Source organism: Nyctereutes procyonoides, unplaced genomic scaffold (assembly GCF_905146905.1).
Source record: "Nyctereutes procyonoides isolate TBG_1078 unplaced genomic scaffold, NYPRO_anot_genome, whole genome shotgun sequence".
Lineage (NCBI taxonomy): Eukaryota > Metazoa > Chordata > Mammalia > Carnivora > Canidae > Nyctereutes > Nyctereutes procyonoides.
The window spans coordinates 9108738-9126753 of NW_026575139.1; positions in this window are offsets into that span (position 1 = coordinate 9108738).

The window sequence follows — 18016 nt, forward strand, 5'->3', positions numbered from 1 at the left end:
ATTCAGGAAATGGTGACCAGAGGTGGGTGCAGGTGGTTTTTTTTTTTTTTTTTTTTGTTTTTTTTTGTGTGTGTGTGTGTGTGTGGGTTTGGGGGTTTTGTTGTTGTTGTTGTTGTTTGGTTGGTTGGTTGGTTTTTTGTCTTGTTAAAATCCAGATATCTTGATCTTTGCCCAGTCAGGTTCCTGCAGTATTTACCTTCTGCTTCCCTCATCTCTCCAGCAGAGGACGCTGTTCCATGCAGGCAAAGTTGGAGGTGACCACCGAAGCCTCCGCCAATTCTACTCTGAGGTCCAGCATGGGGAAGCATCTGGCTGGGGATACCCACGGACTAATGTCAGAGCTGAACTGGGATCCTCACTTTCTGATTCCAGGCCCAGTCCCTCACCTGCCTGGCCTGTGCAAAAGTCAGATAGAAGTTGGACCATAACTGGACTATTGTAAATATGATCATACTCGTCCACAGCAGGGATGACATGCACGTTGCCATCTGATGAGCAGGCAATAGCAAGCCTGTTAGCATAGCAGAGGTATTCACCGGCCTGCCACCCCACTGGAGCTTCTAGGGATTTGGTGATCTGGGCCATTTTGTGATATCCTCTCCAAGGTAAAAGACAAGTTGCTGAACCCTGAACCACCTGCCTCAAAAAAGATGGTCCAGTGCTCGGTTAAGCTTTGTGGGTGAGTTTAAAGAAATCACTTTGGTATTTGAGGTTCATGATGTGTACTCTATCCTCTGCTTCCCCTCGTTCTAACAAATACCTCCCCCCATATTCCTACTCGCTGTTATGTTCTGGTCACACACATTTCCTGTAGGTCCTGGAATAAGCTCCATCCTGCCTCAGGGCCTTTACACTTGCTGTTGTTTCCCTTGCCAGGCATGTTTTCAGCCTCAGTCTTTATCCTGTAAGTGTCCACTAGACTTCATCTTCATAGGTGATTTCCCTGACCACTCCACCTAAAGTAGGTTCCCACACATACACCGTGATTGTCTATCTTAGGCCTTTATTAGTTTCCTTCATAACATTTCACTTGTTTGTTTATCTTTCTTGAAGATTTTTAGCTACTAGTTCATTGTCCCTCTCTCCAACATTCCTCCTTTCCTAATTCTTAGCAATTTCAGTATCTGCACAAACAGAGCTTTATGATGTTTCCTTCTCCACTAAGGTCACTTTGTCACACCCTGAGTCTTATACCAGTGACCAGGTGATCCATCCTTACAGTCACTCTGCTAACATGCTTTATTCTCCCTTTGTTCTACCAGCAAAACCAAGCTCCGATTAAATCCCATAGTTCGGGGATCCCTGGGTGGCTCAGCAGTTTAGTGCCTGCCTTTGGCCCAGGGTGTCACACAGGGTCCGGGAATCGAATCCCACTCAGGCTGCTTGCATGGAGCCTGCTTCTCCCTCTGCCTGTGTCTCTGCTTCTCTCTCTGTATCTCTCTTGAATAAATAAATAAAATCTTTTTAAGAATCCCATAGTTCATCTATTCTGCCTATATAGTCATATAGCTGAAGACAATGGAGAGAACACATGGCCATAGTGACCATACTTTAACTTTATGATCACCATCATCTGTCATCAAGGGGCCCTTAATGCTGCTCAGACATCACACCATACGTCCCTAACCCATTCTTTCCCATTTCCCATGACAATTTCATACCTTCTCCTCTCTCCTAAGACTTCCAAAACTGTCTCCCCATTCTTATTCTCAGCTGATGGCTTTGCTTCTTGCTGCACAGAGAAAGTTGAAACAACAAAAGAGAACTTCTACAAGATTTCAGCTCAACATGTTTCTTTTTTTTTTTTCAACATGTTTCTACTTTCCTGCAAGTACATCCTTAAACTCTTCCTTCCCTTTGTACTAGGGATGAAGCATTCATGTCTCCAACAAAGGCCAGCATCTCTCCTATGTATGAGACCCATCTCTTTTACCAAAGAGATGACAATGTCAAAGACAATGTCCCAGTGATTCTCCTCTCACTTCTGTGCCACCAATGATTGTCTCTCTACTTGATCATTCCCCTCTGCTAACAAGCACAGCATATTCCCACCAAACCCAGCATCAGGAACCCTGAGATGCCCAAAGATGGGAATAAGCAGGTTTCAGATTTTGCCCTTTCCCCATATGTACTGGTAATGTATTTTGTGATATGAGACCGAGAAGATCCTTTTTCTCTCTGTGGGATGATGGGAGGGGCAGTTGGCATCTCTGTGCAGAGCCACACACTGGAACACAGATGACATGGCTGAAAAGTCTGAGCAATTTGAATCTCTGGCCTCTCCTGACCATTGTTCCCTCAGTAGCTGGAGACCCCTCATATGGAAAGTGAGCCTGTTCAGATAAATAAGGAACCAATCTTGAGAAGAGGGGTGGGCATCCAGGGACTTGAGTGCAAACATACCAAAGACCCAAGACACCTGGAAGAGATGAGGTTGCTGTGGGTCGTCTGCCAGGGGATTGGTACCAAATCTTGTCCTTGATCTCAGATTGTACATAAACAGCATAGAATGAGATGCTCTGGGCATTCAGGGACTGGTGTGATCACTTCTAGATGAGGAAACATGGAAGAGTTAACATTATACCCTGGCACGAGAGAATGCCAACAAGGCAGTGATAGGGATTAAAGTAGAGAAGAAAGGCATGGATTCTCACTGGGGCCGTTAAGGGCTACCAGGATCAATATCCTAAATACCTGGAGCATGGTGTGACACAGAAGGTCAGTACTGAGTTGGTATATGTGGAGTTTCAGGCATTTCTCAAGGCAAGGCTTGGAGTAAACTGCTGTTTACATTTATTTCCATGGCAATTGCTATCCATAGTCATTGATTAAGGTCCCCGGTTGCTGGAATTCCAAGCATTGGAATACTCCTCAGGCCTCATTTATGTCTAAGACATAGATTTTGCTGATTGGTGTTGAGAAACCTGCGTTGGTTATTTTTTGATCCGGACAACTCCGTTCCAGGCACGATGTGTTTTCTCTGCACATCTAAGAACTGAGTTGTGCTCCTCCCACCCCCAGAGCTCAGACTCCAGCTGGGTAGCTAGTACCTGGAGGCAGATTTGGCCAGAGGCCATCACTTCTGAATTCAGGACCAACTCATAAGCAGATGTCCAGTTGTAGATATTGGGTGGCAGCCCCTGACTTGATACTTGTAAAATAATTGAGAAAATTAATGGAGAAATGGCAATTATCCCTCTTATAGGGTCACTTAATCTAGTTGGCCTATGGTTAACATACCATGACGTGCACATAAGAACTGCGTAGGGGGTAAGTTGATGAATATCACTGGCATTGTTCCCAGGAATAGGGAAGGCAGAGAGGAAAAACAGTTGTCTTGGATGAAAGTGTAGATCAACAGACTGCAGTACAAATCAAGAATCAACAGCTGGCCACTGAAGCCAGTCCTCACTTAACTTTGTCCAGCCAGATTGTCCAGGTTCATTCTTCTTAAACATTTGCTCCTGGCCCAGATGCATGGCCACCAGCCTCAGCTGGAGAGTTGTTAAAATAGATCCTACATGACTTTCACAGAGGGCACCAAACCCCAAGTCTGATATGCCTGAGAATTTTTAGGAAAAATAAATTAACAAGCCTGCATGCAGGAGAGTTGAAACATCTCACCTTCAGATGCCATAATGTTGAGTTTTATCTAAAAATGTAAAAGCTGGCTGTCTACATCCATGAGCAGACCAATGAGACCAAGGGTCTCATCTTACATCAAACAGGGGGAATCATTATGCTCATTTTGAGTTTGCTGAGAACCAAAGTAATAACCCCACTCACCTCCCGGTAAAGAGGAGATTTATTATTTTAACATGATACTTTTTATAACAGGAATTCTATGGTCAAAAGAAGAACTGGGCTGTAGCATGAAGCAGCATCAACAAAGTGTCTATGTCTTACTGTATTAGTCAAGGTAGATTAAGTTATGCTTCAGTAACAAATAGCCTCTACAATGTTGATGACTTACTGGCAAAAGTTCTCTTTCATGGGGAATAAAGAGGAAAGGAGAAAAAATGAGTGGGAAATATCAGAAAGGGAGACAGAACATGAGAGACTCCTAACTCTGGGAAACAAACTAGGGGTGGTGGAAGAGGAGGTGGGCGGGGGTGGGGGTGACTGGTGACGGGCACTGAGGGGGGCTCTTGACAGGATGAGCACTGGATGTTATTCTATATGTTGGCAAATTGAACATCAATAAAAATAAATTTATAAAAATAAATAAATAAAATAAAATGTACAAACTAAAAAAAAAATTCTCTTTCATGCCACTTGGCTCCAGGATTAAGTCACTCTCCAGGGCATCTGTCCTTCATGAAGAGGTCCAGTGATCCAGGCCGCCCTCTGTCATGGCTTCACATCTCAGCACAAGGCCCCCACGTGGACCATTGTGAGGTAAAGACGGAATCACTCAGAGGCTTTGTATCCCTTCAGTCCAGATGTGATATTCAGCATTTCTTCTACATTTCTTCAGCCAGAATGTGAGCCCACCAAACTGCAAGTTGGCTGAAAGGTGTTGCCCCCCAGAAGAAAAGAAGACCAGACATTGGCCACAATAGTATAGTCTCCACACTCAATTTAGTCCTCCCTCTTCTGGAAATTTCTACTCAGTCGTCTGTGGACTGACACTGGGACTCTAGAACACTCCGATGAAAAGGTGCTGGTCCTCTGATTGTGAATAACTAATAGTTTCTTTGTTAGGGTCAGTTTATAGTCTCTGCAAGAGGCAAGACTCATTGAAATGGCCCCGTCTTTCTTAAAATTTAATTTTCCAGCTTTATTGAGGTATAATTGCAAATAAGAATTATATAATTAAGCTGTACAATGTGATGGCTTGAAATACACTACAATTTGAAATGTGAAATGATTACTGCATCCATCACCTCACTTAGTTGTAGTTACCTTTTTGTGGGGTGTCAGGGGTTGGTGAGAACATTTAAAGTCTATTCTCTCAGCAAATTTCAAGTATACAATACAGCATAACTATAGTTACTATGTTATACACTACAGCCCAGGATTTAGCAATCTTGTGACTGGAAGTTGGTACTCTTTGGCTGACCTCTCCCCATTTCCTGCGCTCCCAGACCTCGTAGCTACAGTTATATTCCCTGGATCTATGAGTCTGACCTTCTATGATTACCTAGATAAGTGAGTTTGTGCAGTATTTGTCTTTTAAAAAAAAGATTTTATTTCTTTATTCATGAGAGACACACACAGAGAGAGGCAGAGACACAGGCAGAGGGAGAAGCAGATATCTTGCAAGGAGCCCGATGTGGGACTTGATCCTGGATCCCGGGATCATGCCCTGAGCCAAAGGCAGACATTCAACCACTGAGCCACCCAGTCATCCCTTATTTGTCTTTTCCTATCTTGCTTGTTTTACTTAACATGATGTGGTTGCTAAGCTTCTCAACATGAAATCAGATGTAGGGAATTTAGGAGAACACTATGTCACTGTTCTTTTGCTTCCATTACACACTTCTCTGCCATCCCTACTGGGAAGCAGGTCCATTCTCCCCGGTTACAAGGCAGAGTGCTGTGATTCCCAAGGCACTCAGAATGCCAGGTGCTAAACTCATGTGCATGCATGTGTGTGCTCACACACTAAGTGTATGAAACCTTCTCTAATGTCTCACAGACCATTAAAGCATGAGATAATCCATAAAACTAAGGGCAAGTGGATATTTCAAATGATCATGTGTGCACAACTGATAAAACAAAACCCATCAGGACACTTGAAAACGGTAAAATAATTTTCAAAAAGTTCATGCAAGTCACAGGATCAAGATGGTACTCCTGGTCTCCAAGGGAAAAATCTGTCAGAAAAGATATGCTGAGAGGTCTACTATCAGACTTCCTGCATAGTGTGGGAGGCAAATGGTCAAGAATATAAACTGGTTTCCTGCAAGAGCCCCTTACAAGCCCCAATTTTAAGCAAAAAGGGAAGAAATTGGGGCAAAAAGTAGAAATTTTGGGTTGTGGATTGAAGGCATTCATTCAGCAACTTCTTCAAATCAAAGACCTCGTAATCTCAGGGCTCTGGGGGTCCTAGGGACTCACAGACAGGTAGTTCCTTCTGGATTTGATGGGTTTTAATATGCTACACTTGAAGTTGCAGGGCAAAAATACCAAGAGCGTTTTTTGTTGATTTGTTCCCATGTTCAGGTATGCAGAGACTCACAGTTAGTCTGGAATCATACCCGGAGACCTGTTTCCAAACTGCCCTGAGCTCAGGAGAATTGAAAATCCTCAAGAATTACCAAATCCCTGTGTTTATTGCAGCGTTATTTACAGCTAATCAAGATATGGAAGCAACCTAAGTGTCTATCAGTAGATGAATGGATAAGGAAAATGTTGTATATATACACACTGGAATATTATGCAGCCATAAAAAGAATGAGATCTTGCCATTTATGACAACATGGGTAGAGGATATTATGCTAAGTGGGATATGTCAGACTGATAAAGACACGTACCATATGATCCCACTCATAAGTGGATCCCAATCTAAAAAAATGAATAAACAAACAAAAAGCAGAATTAGACCTATACACACAGAGAACAAACTGATGGTTGCCAGAGGGAAGGGAGTAGGGGATAGGCAAATGGGTGAAGAGGAAAGAAAGATACAGGCTTCCAGTTATGGAACCAACAAGTCACAGGGAATAAAAAGCATAGCAAAAGGTATATAGTCAACAATATACCATATTATTGTAACAGTAATATGGTCACCACATTTGGTGTGAACATACCCTAATGTACAGACTTGTCAAATCACTATGTCATATACCTGAAATTAATGTAAAATTATGCATCGACTCAAATATAAAAAGAGTAAACTACAATTTAAAAAAAGAATTTATGAAACTATTTGTTAGAAAATAAGTCTTAATTCAGAATAATTTATCCATGAAATTTAGAGATTTTAGAAGAATTTATGCATGAAATTTAGAGATTTTAAATATGTTCATCAAATATTTATTCAATGGCTGTTATATATAGACATGTATGCCAGGCGTTGTACTAGAGGTTGGATGTGGCTGTGAAGATGAACACTTACAGGAACCTCCATGCTCCCCTTCATCTCCGAGCTTCCCTTGAAATTAGGTAAAGGTCATGTACAGGATGGGGGCCAATGGACAGTGAGCAGAATAGTGTGTGACTTCCAGGTCAGTGCCGTTAAGAACCAGTGGGAAATATCAGAAAGGGAGACAGAACATGAGAGACTCCTAACTCTGGGAAACAAACTAGGGGTGGTGGAAGGGGAGGTGGGCGGGGGTGGGGGTGACTGGGTGATGGGCACTGAGGGGGGCACTTGATGGGATGAGCACTGGGTGTTATTCTATATGCTGGCAAATTGAACACCAATAAAAAATAAATTTATAAAAAATAAAAGAAATGGAAGAAAGAAAAAAAAAAAAGAACCAGTGTGTCCTCTCCAATTCTCTCTTTCCTTGATCCTTGGAAGTCATATGTTCCAGAAGCCATTGCTACAAGATGGAGAAGGATGCTGTTGTGCTAAGCCCCTGGGATTTACAAGTTGTTGCAACAGCAGCTGATCTTGGCTGGGGACTTGGCATAGAACAACCAGACATGGTTCTTGCTCTCATGGAGGCTACACTCTGGCAAGAAAGATGCCCTGGGTGTTTGCAACTGTCTTTGGGGTTCAGATCTTAGATTTTGCCAAAATTATCAAACTCAGTTTTAAGGGGAGAGGATGATACTGAAAACAAATTATGCCTGATTTCATCCCACTCATACAGTCATGCAATAAATATTTGTTGAGCTCCTACTGTATACCAGTTTTTGTTTCAGGACCTGGGGGTGTAATGAGAAAACAATGTTCGTGCCAACTTAGTCTAGTGGGAGAGACAGACATAAACAAATTAACAAATAGATAGTAATATATAATGTAAATACAGACATACCACATAGTGTTGGGTAGTGACAAGTGTCATGAGGAAAAGCAAAGCAGGTCAAGGACATTGTGTCATGGTGTGGAAGGACAGATATTTCAGATGAGGTGACCAAAAAAGCATTCTCTGTAAGGCCTATTCGAGGCATGAGCTGAATGCAATCAGGATCATCCATGAGAATAGCCTGGAGGAGGAGAATATTCCAGGCAAAAGGGCCAGCAAAGACAAGTACCAGAGCTGTCCTGGTAGGTTGGGCTCCATGACTAAACTCTGAGAAATGGCTAGATCCACCAATAGCCGGGAAGCTGTGGCCAGGCTGAGGTGGATCCTGACCAACTCACACTCCTGGACATAATTTACTCTCAAATCAAAGCATTGATTTGACCAATCTTACACTCTGGCTTTAAGCTCTGTCCATACATTTTTGAGGAAATAGAGCTTATTGAACTCACATTTTATATTGTTTGTGTTACCATCCATATGGATTTCCAGCGATGTCCACCCATATTCTTTGATGCCATAGACTTCTGCAAACTTACATGGCTTCCCTACCTAATCCAGAGGTGCCCAGAGGAATCCATTGGGTCTATTAGAGTACAGGAGAAAATATTGTGAAATTCATTTTTTGTCTCCTTTTAAAAATGTTTATTTTTATTTGTTTTATTAAGGCAAATAATGCATCAGGACAGTTGCACATGTATATTATTTATAAATAACATATTTGGAGGTACTGTTTTTTGAAGTTTCCTAATAGAGATGCATCAGCCTATTAGGATGATTAAAGCCTTTGTAACACAGGTAGTTGTGAATTATGGCTGCCCCTGGATCAGGAGAACTGCTCCAACCTGCCCTCCTTGACCCAATGACCAACACACAATTAATTAGTATGACAAAAGATCTGAACAAGCACCTTGCTGGGTGATGGTTTTGCATCTGGAAAATGTTCTTTAGATGTCAAAACAGCTGGATTTTCCAGAGTTTTTCCTTGTTAATGAGACTAACAGGAAAATCTTGAAATCCAGATTCCTATCCCCAAGGAGGTCTCCAATCTACAGTTAGAGGGTACACACATGGTACAAACCAAATGAGGACAAATGTGTGACAAATACAGACCTTAAGGCCAGTCCAAGCATCATAGTCAAAGTCAAAATATGACACAGGCATAATATATATATATATATATATATATATATATATATATATATATATAATGTTACTGTTGTATTATACAGGGAAGAAGGAACACTGCTGGTTTCCCAGGGTCATACTGGGCAAGTTATTTAAATTCTCTGAGTTTCAGGGGTGCCTGGCTTAGTGGTTGGGTATCTGCCTTTGGCTCAGGTTGTGATCCCAAGGTCCTGGGATCGAGTCCTGCATCGGGCTTCCCATAGGGAGCCTGCTTCTCCCTCTGCCTGTGTCTCTGCCTCTCTGTGTGTGTGTGTGTGTGTCTTTCATGAATAAATAAATAAAATCTTTAAAAAATAATAATAAATTCTGAGTTTCGGTTGCATGTCTGCAGACATGAGGATAGCCAGCAGTGATTACTGCCCAGGCCTGCTGTGGGGTTGCCAGAGGCCATCTCCATGAAGACAGTGATCTAACACATTGCCCAGGAGGAAAACCGCCATTCCATTCCTTAAGAAGCTTCTATATGCTTGGACCATATACAGTCATCTCATTCAGCCTTCCCCCAAACACCATAAGGTAGATACGATCTCTATTTTATGGCTGGGCTCACAGAGAGATTAAGTCATTTTCACAAGGCCCCACAGCTAGTAAACAACTAAGATCTGAGCCTTGCACTCTGTCTGACTTCACCGTGGAAGCTTTTCCACTCCATCAGCTGACGTCCAGGGGTGAGGGCATCTGGAGGAAAGACAAAGAGGGAAAGAGAAATCCTGGGGAAGTTACCTTTAAAAAAAATCCCTCCCAGAAACTGTCACATATATAAACATAACATCTTTCTGTGGTGTCATTAAGTTAGAAGGAATTAAAGATGTTCTTTTCCATAAACGCAACCCATTCTTTCTGTGAAAACATAAACACACAAGAATATATAGAAGGAAGTAAAAGTCACTCCAGCTGGGAGGTGTGTGTTCCAGAATAATCACTGGTTTGTCTCCTTCTAGAAGCTTCTATGCTTGGTTTCTACATGTGTAATCTCTTACTGTATACAGGATACTCTGAATGTCATTTTTCTCTTACTTCTTTGTGATCAAAACAAACCAAAAGACCGAGACAGAAGAGGGAAAGAAGAGAACAGGAATCATCATTTTTTTTAAAAAGATTTTATTTATTTATTCATGAGAGACACACAGAGAGAGGCAGAGACACAGGCAGAGGGAGAAGCAGGCTCCCTAGGGGGACCGTGATGTGGGACTCGATCTCAGGACTCTGGGATCACAACCTGAGCTGAAGGCACACACTCAACCACTGAGCCACCCAGGCACTCCAGGAATCAGCATTCATTAAGTATATAAAGGTTGGTCCTTTATAGATCAATTCACTCACTTTATCCTAACCACCCCCTAGACCTTGGAACCATAATCTCCACTTATTTCCTGACAGATAAGGTCAGGAAATCCATGAGGGGTTAAGTAACTTGTCCACAGTGAACCGAGGCTGGCTCTAACTATCCCCAAATTCCATGGAAATTTCCAAAGTCCACACTATCCCAGACCATGTCAGGACATCATCTTTTCCAGGGGTCTGCATACAAGAAAGGGGATCCCCAGAGTCTCTTGGGGTGGTGGTAGTGTGTGTGTGTGTGTGTGTGTGTGTGTGTGTGTGTGTGTGAAAACACTTGCCTTCAACCCTCCAGTGAGCCCTCCCTGGTGGGCCTGAAGCTCCAGCCACAGGATGAGGGCACATCCCCCTTAATTCCATCCCCAAACCTTCCAGCATCTGAGTAAAGTCACTCAGCAGAGCCTAACCCATCTGCCTCCCTTTTAGCCCCGTAGAAGCCAGAGGTAGAGGGAAGAGGGGCAGAGAGGGCCCCAGAAAACACATGCCCCCATAGTTTGCTCTGCACAGACCTTCTTCACAGAAGGCAGTGTTGACCAAGCTTTGTTTATCTTAATTGCTCAACGCTCTGCAAAGTGGAAAGTTGAATACGAGGCCCTGAGAACCCGTTTAAGTGCAATGGAAATCATTGATTTCTACTAAATCTCTGGAGCAAGTTTGTTTTTTGTTCCCAGTCATTTCATTGAATTATTTCATTTTTATTCACCTGCTGTTAAAACACGTCTCACACGACCGTGAGCAAAGTGATATTTTATTGATCCTGGGCTCCTGTGATCGGTGTCTCCTGAGATCCTCGCTGGACTCCTGAGAGGTTAAGATTATCAGTTCCATCCCGCACATAAGTGAAGCGACTGGTCTCAGGTTTTCAGCACAGAAGGCAGATCCAGGATCTGAGCCACTGCCCCCACTGCAGCCCCAGAAGTCCTCCTGGATTTGGGGAGCCGAGGGTGAAAGGTGGAGAGGGAGAGGAAGCCATTCCTTAAAAGTTGAGCTTATACCACCCTCTAACTAGCTAGTCCACCCAAAGAAATATAAATAATAGTGAAAGGGAATAGAGGGGAAGAGAGAAGAAATGGGTGGGAAATATCAGAAAGGGAGACAGAACATGAGAGACTCCTAACTCTGGGAAACGAACTGGGGGTGGTGGAAGGGGAGGAGGGCGGGGGATGGGGGTGACTGGGTGGCAGGCACTGAGGGGGGCACTTGACGGGATGAGCACTGGGTGTTATTCTGTATGTTGGCAAATTGAACACCAATAAAAAATAAGTTTATTATTAAAAAAAAGAAAGAAAACATGTTCACACAAAGCCTTGTGCTTGAGTGCTTATAGAAGCTTTATTCATCATAGTCTCAAAGCTGGAGACACCCAGACATTTGTCAACAGAAACTAATTGTGGTACACCCATACAGTGCAATTGTACTCAGCCAGGGACGTGATGAATTTCCAAAACATGATGTGGAACAAAAGGATCCGGACCTGAAAAAAAGTACACAGCGTATCCTCCCATTCTCCCCACGTCCTTCCAGAAGAGGCGAAACTGACCTATGGGGACAGTAGTCCAAGAAGTTACCTTCAGTGGGAGATCGGAAGACAGAGGCGGGGAGCTTCCCGGGTTGATTGATTTGTTCTCTGTATCGGGATCAGACTGGCAGTTACGCAGATGCACACAGATGTAAACATGTATAGAGCTGTGCCTTTAGGATTTATGGTTTTACTGCATGTAAATGACACCTTGGTAAAAGTGAATACATAAGAAGTGAAACAGGGAGGCGGTGACGACACGTGTCAGGTGATTAGCAGGTGGAGAAAGTGGGTAGGGAAGGGAGGGCTCAGGAGAGCTTTCATGGAGTCATCCTATTTATTCTCTCCGAGCCTCACCTGCACAGTGGATATAATAAAATACTGGAAAGAAGACGGTTTGTGTACACAGTACCTGGCACCTGGGAATGAGCTGCTTTTGCCAGGATTAGGCTGTGAGCAGTTGGGGATGGGAGGTGGCAGGGTCAGCTCCTGGGCAGCGGGACCAGGGAGCGGTCCCTGCACCTGCCAGGCTGAGGCAGCCACAGGAGAAGGGAAGTGGACATGACATGACGCAACCACACTCCCTCGGTGCTCTTTCGCCATTCCCAGCTCAGCCCTCGCTCTGTTGTCTTCCGTGAGCCCTTCCCCTTTTCTCATGGGAGGCACAGAGGCAACAGCTTTGTGGGGGGGGGGAAGGCTTGGCCTCTAGGTCTGACTGTGAGCCCACTGCCCCTGTCCCCTCTGCCTCCCTGTGGTGGGGACTGGGGGGAGGCCTCCCCATAGGATGGCTTCCAGCTCAGATAGACAGACCACTGGTTTTCAATCTAGGAAGCTGCATACCCCATGCACATTTATAGCATTCTTTTTTGTTTTTAATTTAAATTCTTTTTTTAATTTATTTTTTATTGGTGTTCAATTTGCCAACATATAACATAACACCCAGTGCTCATCCCATCAAGTGCCCCCCTCAGTGCCCATCACCCAGTCACCCCCACCCCCCGCCCACCTCCCTTTCTACCACCCCTTTGTTCGTTTCCCAGAGTTAGGAGTCTCTCATGTTCTGTCTCCCTTTCTGATATTTCCCACTCATTTTTTCTCCTTTCCCCTAATTTAAATTCGATTTAGGGAACATATACTGTAATACTAGTTTCAGAGGCAGAAATCAGTGATTCATCAGTTGCATGCAACACCCAGGGCTCGTTGCATCACATGCCCTCCTTCATGCCCATCACCCAATTGCCCCATCCCTCTGCCCTCCCCCCATCCAGCATCCCTCAGCTTGCTCCCTAGAGTTAAGAAACCTTCTATGGGTTTTCATACTCTCACCCTGGCAAGACACCTTAACCATCTGATAGAAGAAACACTGCATCTCTGCCTCTTTGTTCACTTTATCTCAGTTCATCAAGCAGCCTTTGAGGTCCTGCTTTGTGCTCAGCACAGAGTCAGAGTCGGAAAACAGGCTGCGTGCGGTCAGATAACCGAGCCCCAGGGGCCATGCCCTTGTCCGGCACTCACACAGCCTGGTTCCGATCTCCCGTCCACCACTCGCCAGCTCCTGGATCTAGGGCTCCAGGGCTTAACCACTATAAGTCTCAATTTTCTTGCATGTAAAATGGGGATAACATAGATACCCATCTCATAGGTCTATCATGAGAGCGAGCCAAAATGATCCTTCTGAAATGCTTGGGATGGTGCTTGGCAGGCTATAGGTGCTTAACGATTGTCAGCTGTCACCATAAATGTTATGGAGTGTGCTGTGGAGGCAGCAAGGAAGGAGACGTCCCCCAGCAAGGCCAGGACAAGGGGTAGAGGGGCAGGAAGGCTCGTCAGTGAGTTCGTCCTGGCTCCGGATGTGAAGGGACACACTGAGTCCACCTTGCTTCCCTCCCGGGACAGAGCAACCTGTACAAAAGCTGACAGCCTCCGAGGCACGGCTGTGAGGGACCCGTGGAGCTGGTGTGGGCTGTGGTCTCAGGCAGGGATCAGCCAATTTGTTCTGGAAAGACCAGAATATGTAGGTCTAATCTTCGGCTTTGCAGGCCCCACAGGTTGTGTCAACACTATTCGATTCTGCTCCCACAGCACAAAAGTGGCTGTGGTTGGTGAACAAACAGCACGGTTGTGTTCTAATAAAGTGTTCTGTAGAGAGTGAAATCTCAATTTCCTTAATTTATAAACCCCTTCCTCACGCCAATGCGACCTCTGCTTCTGTTGTCACATCCCATTCTCTGATCCTGACCCTCTAGCACCTCTCTTATCAGGACACTCATCATTACACTAGGCCCACCTGGAAAATCCAGGATAATTTCCCTTTCTCAAGATTATTGCATCATTACATCTTATAATCACATCTGCAACATCCCTATCACCAGGTGCGGTGATACACTCATAGGTCCTGGGGATTAGGACGTGAGCATCTCTGGAGATGTTATTCTATCTACTGCAGAGGTATTGACAGGAGAGTGGCTGACGAGATGTTCCATGAGGTTTATGCTGGTCACACCTCAGCATCTCCGCGTGTCTACACCGGCAGGCCCATGAAGGCTGAGGATCGGCGAGGAGGGTGTAGCTAAGAGGGGGGCTGGAGATGAGGAGTTGACACAGAAGCCTCAGACCTGACAGCAAGGTCCAAGGGATGATCATGGATCATATGAGGGTGGAGAGAAGTGTAAGAGAAGGTCACCAGACAGTAAGATGTTGAGTGATACAGAAGCCCCTGTTGCCCTTCTCCTGTGGTGTAGGATGTGATCCGTGGGCCTGCGATATTAAGGATGGGGCTGGAGGAAGGTGGGCCCGCCCTGGCTACCTGATTGCCAGAGGAAGAGAGGTTTGGAGACAGCTGTGAGTCAGGAGAATTGGACTTTCTCATGGCAGCCAGAATTAGGGATGCTGGAGAATAAACAGCCCCCACTGGAGAGGACTTCAGGAGAAGCCAGGTGCCTGCAGAAGCTGGTTATCAGCTGCCTGACTAGTACCCGGCAAGGGGAAGGGCTGCTGGGGCAGGTGATGGGGGGACTGAGCCCCAGGGCTGAAATGGGGTAGAGAGAGAGGCAGGTAGGAGAGCTGCCACAAAGCCCCATGAAGCCCATGCCCCAGGGTCCCACCAGCTGGCTGGGGGCCTGCCCTTGGAGTCTTTATTCCTTCCTGTCACCAGGGGTTGAGACTATGTCTAGGGTGGTGGAGCAGTGCCAGAAAGAGGCACTGAAGAGAAAGCTTGGAGATGTGGATTCCAACACAGCTGCCAGAGGCCCTGGGGTCAGCTCCAGTGCCCTCCTGGCACTATCCCCCCATGTCACCCCTCATGTGTGGCTCCCACCTCCTGCTTATCTCCTAAACCCACCCCTCCTCCCCATCCCTCTGTCTTATCCTCCCTCACAGGGACATACGAAAGGGGATCTGTGGTCCCCAGACTCAGCCCCTACTAGGATGCCAGTTTCCGGGCAGGGGGAAGCACACCTTTCACCTTTGCAAACTTTGAGCCAGTGGGTGACCAGTATAGGACATTTAGGGAGTGAATGACCCACTGATATAGACATTAATAGATGGGGAGAATTAAGGAAGATGACCCCATAAGATGATTACAGCTAGAGGAATTAAAGGAGGGATGAGGGAGGGAGAAGGAGGCAGATTTCCATATTGTCAGCATCAGGGTAACTCTCTGAGTCTCAGTTTCCATATCTGTACTAAGGGGAAATTAATGCTACTGGATTAAAACAGAGCCCAGCAGACAGTAAGCGTTTGAGAACTCCCAGCCATGATGCACGTGGTGACAGGCCACATGCTGGAGTCAGTTTGGGGATTTGTATCACCAAATGAGAGCCGCAAAAGGCTTGTTAAAACTGAGCAAACAGAAATGCTTAAAGTCAACAGGAAAGAAGACCAGGTGAATCGAACCATTTCAGCCCAAGGTCGAAGTTGGGCAAGTTCAAAGACCCCTAATGCCCTCCTTATCTAAGCCACCCACGCAGGGCTCATATCTCTGGAAAACAAGTCCCAAAGTCCTTTGGGGTCCCCCTTGGCCCCATGCAGGGGTGAGTGCTGTTCCTCTCCCAGAGAGGGTTTCTGGCATGTCCAGGGACAAGAGAAGATGAGGAAGGGTCTGGGACATGGGGTCATCACTTGAATACAAGTGCATGCTTTCTGAAGGTTGGCAAGGGTCACTAAAAGGAGAAAGGAGATACCTTCTAGAGGCTCCCATCGGCCAAAATGTGGTGATTGGACCATCCTAAAGGAAATACTACCATAGTTAAATAGGACAAAATGAGTCTCCTAAATACTGAAAGGTCATAATGACCATAATGGTCCATACATTCAAGAGAGTAAAGTTAAAACCAAGTGTAGAAGAGGTTAGTTATGATATAGATCTTGGATTTATTAATTTTAACATGTAGAAGATAAAGTTATAGATTTGTTCTTCATTCCTTCTATTAACTCTACTGTCACTTAAAAGGCATAGATCTGCCTTCTTTTCCTCTGAGTTGAGATGAAAAGTGAAAACAGGAAACCATGAGTAAGCCAAACGTTTCCAGAAAAACTAAGACCCGAACCACACAGAGGAAGTGAGCTCAGACTGGGCCAAATACAGAAGGGAAGAGGGTCCGGTAGGGTGTTGTAAGTTGGACGATTTGCAAGATGCCAATGGGAGGCAAACTCATGGTGCAAACTTAATCCGCGTCCTGGGAGGGAAAGGTGGGAGCATCCAACTAACCCTCCTAACGTGAACAGGCTCTGACAAGACAAGTTTCACTCTTGGAGCAGGCCTGGGGTAGAAGACCCCACAAGCATCCCCTCCTTTGTGCCTCACAGCAACTATATGAGAAAAAGACTCCTATCCCCATTTCACAGATGAGCAAACCAAGGCTCTGAGATCAGCAACCAAGTCCACCGGGCTCCAACCACCCCACACCCGACTTGGCCCTCTGCTCCTGACTCCATGCCTCCAGGAGGCAGGATGAACATAGCACCCAGGAGAGGGGATCGGGGCCTTCTGGGATCAGTGGAAGTGTGGATGTGAAGAGGTGTGCCAGGGCAAAGAACGTCGTTCCCCACATGTTTCTCCTGCTTGGACCCGGGGACCCAACTGAACAGGCTTCCAGGCCCAGAACACATCCATGAAGATCCCATGGTGGTTGGCATGGATTTAGGGCCCACGTGGGCCGAGGCTGCCCTGAGTCTGACATGAAATCATCTCAGGGACTCTTCACAGTCCTGGTACAAGTGACAGATCTTATCTTGCATATTACGGATGAGGGAGCTGAGGCACCAGGAGGGTAGGTGGTGAGGCTCTCACAAAGGCTGGGAGTGCAGTTCAGGCTTGAACCAGATGTTCAGCTTCTGAGCTCATGCCTTAACCACAGCCCCACACCAAAGAAGGAAGCCCGTGTCTGGAGGGGGGAGCGACCCCATAGTGAGTACGGGGGGACCCGAGAGTGGGAGCATGTCTGAGAGGCTGGTGCCTTTGTGCAGGGGCATGGGGCAGTGTAGACAGGCTGGTTCCCACGCTCTCCAGGGAGCTGTGCCAGTGGCTGCAAGGCCCCTAAAGTGCATCTCCACTCTTCTGATCAGCCTGATCCACTCAGCCCAGGGCCCCTCTCACAACCTCCCCCCTATACATGGTATAGTATTTCACCATGACAGACCCCACAGCTCAGCTCTCAGACTTCTCTCCATCCCACTCCCACCCCTAGGTGGGGCCCAAGGAAGAGTAAGGTATCCCCAGAAGTTTCTTCTTTAAACCAGCCTATGGGATCTTCCTATGATGCATTTGCTCCCAGGGAATCAGCCCAGAGGCTACAATCAATGACTCCAGAAGTAACCAAGAGGACGAAACTTTCCACCCCCCCATAGCTTTTGGTTCATGGAACACTGTCCTTAAGAATGGTCACTGGGTGCCCTCCCTGACCCCCAACCAGGATCCTGTGTTTTCTCGGTTTCCCAGATCATCCCACCCCTTGTTCCTGCATATGGGGTCCAGAGGAGCTCTCCTTAGCAGGAAATCCCAGGGGAGTGGGGACCACGGACCTCAAGGATGGGGAGATAAGGGCTGAGCATA